Below are 10,070 nucleotides of genomic sequence, written 5' to 3'. Positions count from 1 at the left end.
GGTTGTTGTCTTGATGATCTTTTGGCCTTCCTGTGACATCGGGTGGTGTAGTGTCCTGGAGGGCAGGTAGTTTGCTACATAGGTATTCCTCTTGTCCAGATGGGTTCAGGCAGTGTGCAGTGTGATTGCATCGTCTGTGGACCTATTGGGGCGGTAAGCAAATTGGAGTGGGTCAAGGGTGTCAGGTAGGGTGGAGGTGATATGATCCTTGACTAGTCTCTCAAAGTACTTCATAATGKGGGCTACGGGGCGATAGTCGTTTAGCTCAGTTACCTTAGCTTTCTTGGGAACAGGAACAATGGTGGCCCTCTTGAAGCATGTGGGAACAGCAGACTGGGATTGGGATTGATTGAATATGTCCGTAAACAGACCAGCTGGTCTGCGCATACTCTGAGGACGTGGCTAGGGATGCCATCTGGGCTGGCAGCCTTGCGAGGGTTAACACGTTTAAATATTTTATTCACGTTGGCTGTGGTGAAGGAGAGCCCGCAGGTTTTGGTAGTGGGCCGTGTCAGTGGCACTGTATTGTCCTCAAAGCGAGCAAAGATGTTGTTAAGTTTGTCTGGGAGCAAGACGTTGGTGTCCGCGACGGGGCTGGTTTTCTTTTTGTAATCCGTGATTGACTTTAGACCCTGAAACATACATCTTGTGTCTGAGGCGTTGAATTGCGACTACTTTGTCTTTATACTGACGCTTAGCTTGTTTGATTGCCTTGCGGAGGGCATAGCTACACTGTTTGTGTTCGGTCTTGTTTCTGGTCGCCTTGCCATGATTAAAAGCAGTGGTTCGCGCTTTCAGTTTTGCGTGAATGCTGCCATCAATCCACAGTTTCTGGTTGGGGAAGGTTTTAATAGTCACCGTGGGTACAACATTACCGATGCACTTGCTAATAAACTCACTCACYGAATCAGCGCATACATCAATGTTGTTGTCTGAGGCTATCCGGAACATATCCCAGTACACGTGATCGAAGCAATTTTTAAGCGTGGAATCAGATTGGTCGGACCAGCATTGAACAGACCTGAGCACGAGCGTTTCATGATTTACTTTCTGTCTATAGGCTGGAATCAACAAAATGGAGTCGTGGTCAGATTTGCCGAAAGGAGGGTGAGGGATGGCTTTGTATGCGGTGCGGAAGTTAGAGTAGCAATGATCCAGAATGCTGCCAACCCGGGTCGCGCATTCCATATGCTGATAAAATTTAGGGAGCCTTGTTTTCAGATTAGCTTTGTTAAAATCCCCAGCTACAATAAATTCAGCCTCAGTATATGTGGCTTCCAGTTTACATAGAGTCCAATGAAGTTCTTTCAAGGCCGTCGAGATGTCTGCTTGGGGGGGGATATACACGGCTGTGATTATAATCAATGAGAATTATCTTATCTCTAAATAATGACTATACACTTGTTAGAAATTATATTTCAAACCTTTGTAAAGTCAGCTAATACAGTTGAAGTCGGAAGATTTCATACACCTTGGCCAAATTCATTTAAACTCAGTTTTTCACAATTCCTGACATTTAATCCTAGTAAAAATTCCCTGTCTTGGGTCAGTTAGAATCACCACTTTATTTTAAGAATGTGAAATGTCAGAATAATAGTAGAGAGAATGATTTATTTCAGGTTTTATTTCTTTCATCACATTCCCAGTGGGTCAGAAGTTTACATACACTCAATTAGTATTTGGTAGCATTGCCTTTAAATTGTTTAACTTGGGTCAAACGTTTCGGGTAGCCTTCCACAAGCTTCCCACAATAAGTTGGGTGAATTCTGGCCCAGTCCTCCTGACAGAGCTGGTGTAAGTGAGTCAGGTTTGTAGGCCTTCTTGCTCGCACACGCTGTTTCAGTTCTGCCCACACATTTTCTATGGGATTGAGGTCAGGGCTTTGTGATGGTCACTCCAATACCTTGACTTTGTTGTCCTTAAGCCATTTTBCCACAACTTTGGAAGTATGCTTGGGGTCATTGTCCATTTGGAAGACCCATTTGCGATCAAGCTTTAACTTCCTGACTGATGTCTTGAGATGTTGCTTCAATATATCCACATAATTTTCCTGCCTCATGATGCCATCCATTTTGTGAAGTGCACCAGTCCCTCCTRCAGCAAAGCACCCCCACAACATGATGCTGCCACCCCTGTGCTTCACGGTTGGGATGGTGTTCTTCGGCTTGCAAGCCTCCACCTTTTTCCTCCAAACATAACGATGGTCATTATGGCCAAAAAGTTATATTTTTGTTTCATCAGACCAGAGGACATTTGATGAATGTGTACGATCTTTGTCCCCATGTGCAGAAAAGTACGATCAAAAAGTATGATCTTTGTCCCCATGTGCAGTGGCAAATCGTAGTCAAACCATAGTCTTCCTGAGCGGTATGACGGCTACGTGGTCCCATGGTGTTTATATCTTCGTACTATTGTTTGTACAGATGAACGTGGTACCTTCAGGCGTTTGGAAATTGCTCCCAAKGATGAACCAGACTTGTGGAGGTCTACAATTTATTTTCTGCGGTCTTGGCTGATTTATTTAGATTTTCCCATGATGTCAAGCAAAGAGGCACTGAGTTTGAAGGTAGGCCTTGAAATAATTCCACAGGTAGACTCAAATGATGTCAATTAGCCTATCAGAAGCTTCTAAAGCCATGACCACATTTTCTGGAATTTTCCAAGCTGTTTAAAGGCACAGTCAACTTTGTGTATGTAAACTTCTGACCTGCTGGAATTGTGATACAGTGAATTATAAGAGAAATAATCTGTCTGTAATCAATAGTTAGAATTTTTTTGTTGTCATGTACAAAGTAGATGTCCTAACCGACTTGCCAAAACTATAGTTTGTGAACAACAAATTTGTGGAGTGGTTGAAAAGCTAGTTTTAATGACTCCAACCTAAGTGTATGTAAACTTACGACTTCAACTGTATGTCTGCTTACTGCTGGCATTCCATCATCATAACGGTTTTCATTGCATAATGATGCTTTTCACTATATGACAGCATTACGTACATAGCTTCAAATAAAGAGTTATCCATATAACCACTTAAATTGTTTGGTGTCAAGAGTCTTTACGAGTCTCTTATCATCCTGCAAAATTCAGGAATGTTTTGTGACAAATACCTTTTTTTTTTTACAATCGTCAGCGGAGTTCAAAGAAAGACAGCTTGCTGCTGCTGCTGTTTGCTCTCCACCTGGATTCAGAGTTGTCCGATTACCCTGAAGGGAAATTCTAACTCCCAATGGGCTGCTCTGTTGGTCCTAAATCTCTCCACACCCTGCTCAATGTATAATAGAGCTGTAAACTGACTGTAAAAGGTTGACAGCTAGATAAGTGTTTCTGGCTGTGTGCCCAGCCCTCAATGTGGTCTGAGAAGCCTGTGGTTTAGCAGGTCCCTCAAGCCTGACACATATCTATCTGGCTAGAGATCTCCTGGAGAGGATGTGGAAAAAGAGAGAGACCGCATACTGATATATACAGTATGTGTTACCATTTTCTCTAATAAAATTGATAGATTTCCTGATTCCATGCATTACCTGTTCATAGCTTAGTGTGTTTAATCGCAGCAATGTGTCAGATAAACCTAAGGGTCAAATGCTATAATGTACTGGCAAATGTTCATGTTTTGTTGATGAACATTGAGGCTATACGATATCCAGCATCTGCTCAAAGCCGTAAGATGTGCATGTGGTCTTTTACTCTTTCGCCTACAGATGATGTCTATCGACAAATCATTTGCAAACTACTAGCAGAATTTATTGAGTCACACTAGATATCTATCTAACTCTCCACAGCGGTTTTGTTACTTTCTTTCCCTAAAACAAAATATAAATTCACTCCCCAGGGCTTCATTCAAAGGACCCTCATCTTGTTTCCATGGTTCTCAATGTGAACTGAAGCCCTAGTCAAGTATTTACCTCTTCACTGGTGTGCTGTAAAATTTGACCTGAATCTTTCAGATTCTGTTGATTTCTCTCAGCTCGACTGGGTGGGAACAAACATTAACACTTACATTAACACATTAACAAACATTAACACAGAACAACACTCTCTTGGCTTGTTCGGGTTGCCCAKTGATTTGTATTGGAATTACTGGGTTTTCAGGTTCAGCAAATAATACAGTAGATTTCAATGGAGAGAAAAAAATGCCACTGTACAAATAATGTGAAATATTGAAAATGATTAATTCTGAAATTAGTAGGACAGTGATTTGAGACTGATATAATTCACAGCGTCCTAGGGCAAAATGGTTATTAATTAAGTATAGTGATTTTTCTACATTAAAATGTGCGCGATGATGTATAGAGGGAGTGGCTGAGGTTTCAGAGGTKCTGTTTCTATTTATTACGTTTGTTAGTCTTTCCTATTGAACAATATATGGGGATGGTTGCTATGGCAACTTGCGAGCGCATAGGAACACAGACTGGAGAGCAACCAGGAGACAGTAATACGCTTACTGTGAGCTTGTTTGTCTCCTTCTGTTTATAAATTATGATTAACAAAAAACACTGGCATATAATTTCACACGCACGCACGTACACATGCATTCATAGATTCACCCAAACACATTTACACAGTCCCACTTCCACACAATTTCATACATGGCTTGGCAGTGACAAGGAATGCATACTGCCTAGATACCCTCGCAGAGTGTTTCGCCATCTGCTGTTTTTTTTATCTCACTCTCTTCCTCCATTGGTACCGACAGKGCTAAACAGGAGGGATGGTGGATGAGAGGAAGGGAAGTGGGCACAGGGAGGGGGGGAGGGAGTGGGTCAGCCCAGGAACATGACTAGCCAGAGAGTGTTGTGGGGGCTTGCGAGCTAAGGATTCCCCCAGAAAAGACCCCAACCCCCAACAGCAAATCTCCCACCCTTGTTAACAAAGCAGCCGTGACAGGCCTGTATGTGCGAKGGGATGGTATTCAGGCCAAGGGTGGGGCGCTTTGTGTGTGTGTGTGTGTAAGCACTGCATCCTTTATAGCAGATGTTAATATAGCGTGTGTGTGTGTGTGTAATGTAATATAGTGTTCTATATAAAGTATCAGTCAAAAGTTTGGACACACCTACTCATTCCAGGGTTTTTCTTTATTTTTACTATTTTCTACATAATAGTGAAGACGTCAAAACTACGAAATAACATGTAGTTAACCAAAAAAGTGTTAAACAAATCAAAATGAATTTTATATTTGAGATTCTTCAAAGTAACTACCCTTTGCCTTGATGACAGCTTTACACACTCCTAGCATTCTCTCAACCAGCTTCATGAAGTAGTCACCTGGAATGCATTTCAATTAACAGGTGTGCCTTGTTAAAAGTTAATTTGTGGAATTTCTTTCCTTCTTAATGCATTTGAGCCAATCAGTTGTGTTGTGACAAGGTAGGGGTGGTATAGAGAAGATAGCCCTATTTGGTGAAAGACCAAGTTAAAATTATGGTAAGAACAGCTCAAATAAGCAAAGAAAAATGACTGCGTGAATCAGGCTTTCATGGTCAAAATGCCACAAATAAACCACAACTAAAAGACACCAATGAGAAGATACTTGCTTGGGCCAAGATGCAAGAGCAATGGACATTAGACCGGTGGAAATCTGTCCTTTGGTCTGATGAGTCCAAATTTGAGATTTTTGGTTCCAACCGCCGTGTCTTTGTGAGACACAGAGTAGGTGAACGGAAGATCTCTGCATGTATGGTTCCCACTGTGAAGCATGGAGGAGGAAGTGTGAGGGTGCTTTGCTGGTGACACTGTCTGTGATTTATGTAGAATTGAAGGCACACTTATCCAGCATGGCACCACAGCATTCTGCAGCGATACGCCATCCAATCTGGTTTGTGCTTAGTGGGACTATCATTTGTTTTTCAAAACACACCTCCAGGCTGTGTAAGGGATATTTGACCAAGGAGAGTGATGGAGTGCTGCATCAGATGACCTGCCCTCCACAGTCACCCGACCTCAACCCAGTTGAGATGGTTTGGGATGAGTTGGACTGCAGAGTGAAGGAAAAGCATAATAAAGTACTCAAGAAATAGCAGGAGAGATTCCTCTCAGGAAAACAAACAACATTTACAATGACCGACAAAGCCAAATGACAGAGGGAGTATATATAGGGAGTATATATACAGTGATAGAGTGGGGATTGGAACCAGGTGTGTGTAATGATGACGAGACAAGTCCGGGGTTGATGAGTGAAGGGCGTTTGCCAGCAGCAGGATCGGCAGCATCTAGAAGGCCGGCAACGCCGAACCGCCGAACGCCTGAGCTGGACAGGAGGGGGAGCCAAAGTGAAGGCTGGTGTGGCAATTTCTCATGAAGCTGGAGAGAATGCCAAGAGTGTGCAAAGCTGTCATCAAGGCAAAGCATGGCTACTTTGAAGAATCTCAAATCTMAAATATATTTTGATTTGTTTAACACTTTTTTGGTTACTACATGATTCCATATGTGTTATTTCATAGTTTTGATGTCTTCACTATTATTCTACAATGTAGGAAACAGTGAAAATACAGAAACCCCTTGAATGAGGGTGTTGAATTGTTCTCTTTTTGGAAGTGCATTTGGAAAGGACCCCTTTCAGAGCCCTTGACTTTTTCCAAATTTTGTTACATAACAGCCTTATTCTTAAATGGATTCTATTGTTTTTTCCCCTCAACAATCTACACACAAAACACCATAATGACCATTATTTAACACCATTATTTAAATACAGTAAGACATTGTTAGTTTGGCAACAAAAAAACTAAGCCAACATGTGGGTTAAATCTTTTGTCTAATGGAAAATAATTGAAAAAAAAGGCAGATGAMTCCATATTGGGCTTTACAATCATTTAGCCTCCCCAAACTTTCGGCTGGTACTGTATGTGCAGGCAATGAACCACACTTGCTTATTGACATGTTTTATTCAGTTTGGTAATAATCACTTTACTGTACATACTCAAGGCTGACTCAATTAATAAAAAATGTTACTGTTTTCCCTTATCCCTGAGATACACATTTAAACTGTTTTTATTTATTTCATTTCTTCCAATATGTCTGTAAAACACAAGGCTGTCAAAAGCCTAACACTTATAAATAAAAATGCAATTACCAATTGGGTGGGATGTGTAGGCTTTGTCCCAAATGGTACCATATTCCCTATGCAGTGCACTACAGAGGCCCTGGTCAAAAGTAGTGCACTATAAAGTGAATATTGTTACATTTGGGACACAAACTGTGAAGTACAGCTATGTTGTGACATTTAATGACAGCCTCCCACCACTCTACCATTGTTGCCACTCTGTCTAACCTTAGAAAACTCCATGTTAAACAGAAGCTACACTGTAATGTCAGGCCTTAAATTGAGCCCCTTTTATTCTGTAGAAGTGAAATATAGTATATCATTGTGAGAAGAGCGGAGCACACCTACCCTCTCCATCCCACTGTGTTGCATACAGTTAGGAGGTTAACCCATACTGGGAATAAATATGAGTCGAATATCACCAAAATTGTATACAGAGATACTACAATTTTCAATTCTCTRTATTTTATTTTGTCAACATGTTAGCTTTCAATTAGCTTTCTTTAAGATTTGTTCAGAGATGTGAACAAAGATGGCAATCTTAGATGATCTAAATCTAAACTTTCCCAATKGTTGATTAAATGTTTGAATTTCACTCATACTGCAATGTAAACATGCAAACGTCTGTACCGCTTCCTGTGTATGTAACGCACCATGTTTGCCGACATCAAATCAAATCAAATTGTATTTGTCACATGCGYCGAATACAACCGTGAAATGCTTACAAGCCCTTAAATCTATTTTCTTAAAACTGCATTGTTGGTTAAGAAAATATTTACTAGATAATCTMAAGTAAAAGAAAATGTAAAAAAAAKTAAGAAAATAAGCTGTTAAAGAGCCTTTTGGACCTAGACTTGGCGCTCCGGTACTACTTGCCATGCAGTAGCAGAGAGAACAGTATATGACTTGGGTGACTTGAGTCTTTTACCATTTTTTGGGCCTTCCTCTGACACCGCCTAGAATATACGGTTGAAGTCGGAAGTTTACATACACCTTAGCCAAATACATTTAAACTCAGTTTTTCACAATTCCTGACATTTAATCCTAGTAAAAATTCCCCGTCTTAGGTCAGTTAGGATCACAACTTTATTTTAAGAATGTGAAATGTCAGAATAATAGTAGAGAGAATGATTTATTTCAGMTTTTATTTCTTTCATCACATTCCCAATGGGTCAGAAGTTTACATACACTCAATTAGTATTTGGTAGCATTGCCTTTAAATTGTTTAACTTGGRTCAAACGTTTCGGGTAGCCTTCCACATGCTTCCCACAATAAGATTGGGTGAATTTTGTCCCATTCCTCCTGACAGAGCTGGTGTAGTTTGAGTCAGGTTTGTAGGCCTCCTTGCTCGCACATGCTTTTTCAGTTCTGCCCACACATTTTCTATAGGATTGAGGTCAGRGCTTTGWGCTAGCCACTCCAATACCGTGACTTTCTTGTCCTTAAGCCATTTTTCCACAACTTTGGAAGTATGCTTGAGGTCATTGTCCATTTGGAAGACCCATTTGCGACCAAGCTTTACACAATACATGTATGTTTTGTTCGATAAAGTTCATATTTATATCCAAAAATCTCAGTTTACATTGGCGCGTTATGTTCAGTAATGTTTTGCTTCCAAAACATCCCGTGATTTTGCAGAGAGCCACATCAATTTACTCATAATAAACATTGATAAAAGAAACAAGTGTTATGCATGGAATTATAGATAAACTTCTYCTTAATGCAATCGCTGTGTCAGATTTTWWWWAAACTTTACAGAAAAAGCACACAATGCAATAATCTGAGTACAGCGCTCAGAGACCAAAACAAGCGATACAGATACCCGCCATGTTGTGGAGTCAACAGAAGTCAGAAATAGCATTTATAAATATTCACTTACCTTTGATGATCTTCATCAGAATGCACTCCCAGGAATCCCAGTTCCACAATAAATGTTTGTTTTGTTCGATAAAGTCCATCATCTATGTGCAAATACCTCCTTTTTGTTCGCATGTTTAGTTCACAAATCCAAATTCACGAGGCGCAGGCCAGACGAAAAGTCCAAAAAGTTCCATTACAGTTCGTAGAAACATGTCAAACGATGTATAGAATCAATCTTTAGGATGTTTTTATCATAAATCTTCAATAATGTTTCACCCGGAGAATTCATTTGTCTTTAGAAAGGAAAAGGAACTCAGCTAACTCTCACGGGCACATGCCTGACTGAGCTCATGGCCTTCTGCCAGACCCCTTAGTCAAACAGCTCTTATTCTCTCCCCCTTCACAGTAGAAGCCTGAAACAAGGTTCTAAAGACTGTTGACATCTAGTGGAAGCCTTAGGAAGTGCAATCGGACCAAATTTTACACTGTATCTTGGATAGGCAAAGACTTGAAAACCTACAAACCTCAGATTTCCCACTTCCTGGTTGGATTTTTTCTCAGGTTTTTGCCTGCCATATGAGTTATGTTATACTCACAGACATCATTCAAACAGTTTTAGAAACTTCAGAGTGTTTTCTATCCAGATMTACTAATAATATGCATATCTTAGCTTCTGGGCCTGAGTAGCAGGCAGTTTACTCTGKGCACCTTATTCATCCAAGCTACTCAATACTGCCCCCAGCCATAAGAAGTTATTAGGTTGTTGGGCCACCACRAACAGCTTCAATGCACCTTGGAATGGATTCTACAAGTGGACTTAAACCATGCCATGAAAATGCAWATYACATCATAACATATACTTTGTATCCCTCATTTACTCAAGTGTTTCCTTTCTTTTGGCAGTTACCGGTATGCCTACAGTCGGGAAGGCCGCAATTTGGGCAGCATGCGAGCCAAATATAGAACAGCTTATTGTGTTGTGGCCATAGACGTATAATCCATAGAAGAGTTTTGGAACCTCTTACCCTGGCAATTCAACTGTTAAACTTAAACTCATGGGTACACTACTGCCAGTCCTGATTTGAATGGGAACTGCCATTTTTGGATGATATTTTTATGGTTGGTTGCAGTTGTCATTTTACAAATTTCAAAATACAATCACGGGAAAACGTW

This window comes from Salvelinus sp. IW2-2015, linkage group LG6.2 (assembly GCF_002910315.2).
Source record: "Salvelinus sp. IW2-2015 linkage group LG6.2, ASM291031v2, whole genome shotgun sequence".
Taxonomy (NCBI): Eukaryota; Metazoa; Chordata; class Actinopteri; order Salmoniformes; family Salmonidae; genus Salvelinus; species Salvelinus sp. IW2-2015.
Note: the sequence above shows the minus strand (reverse complement) of the source record.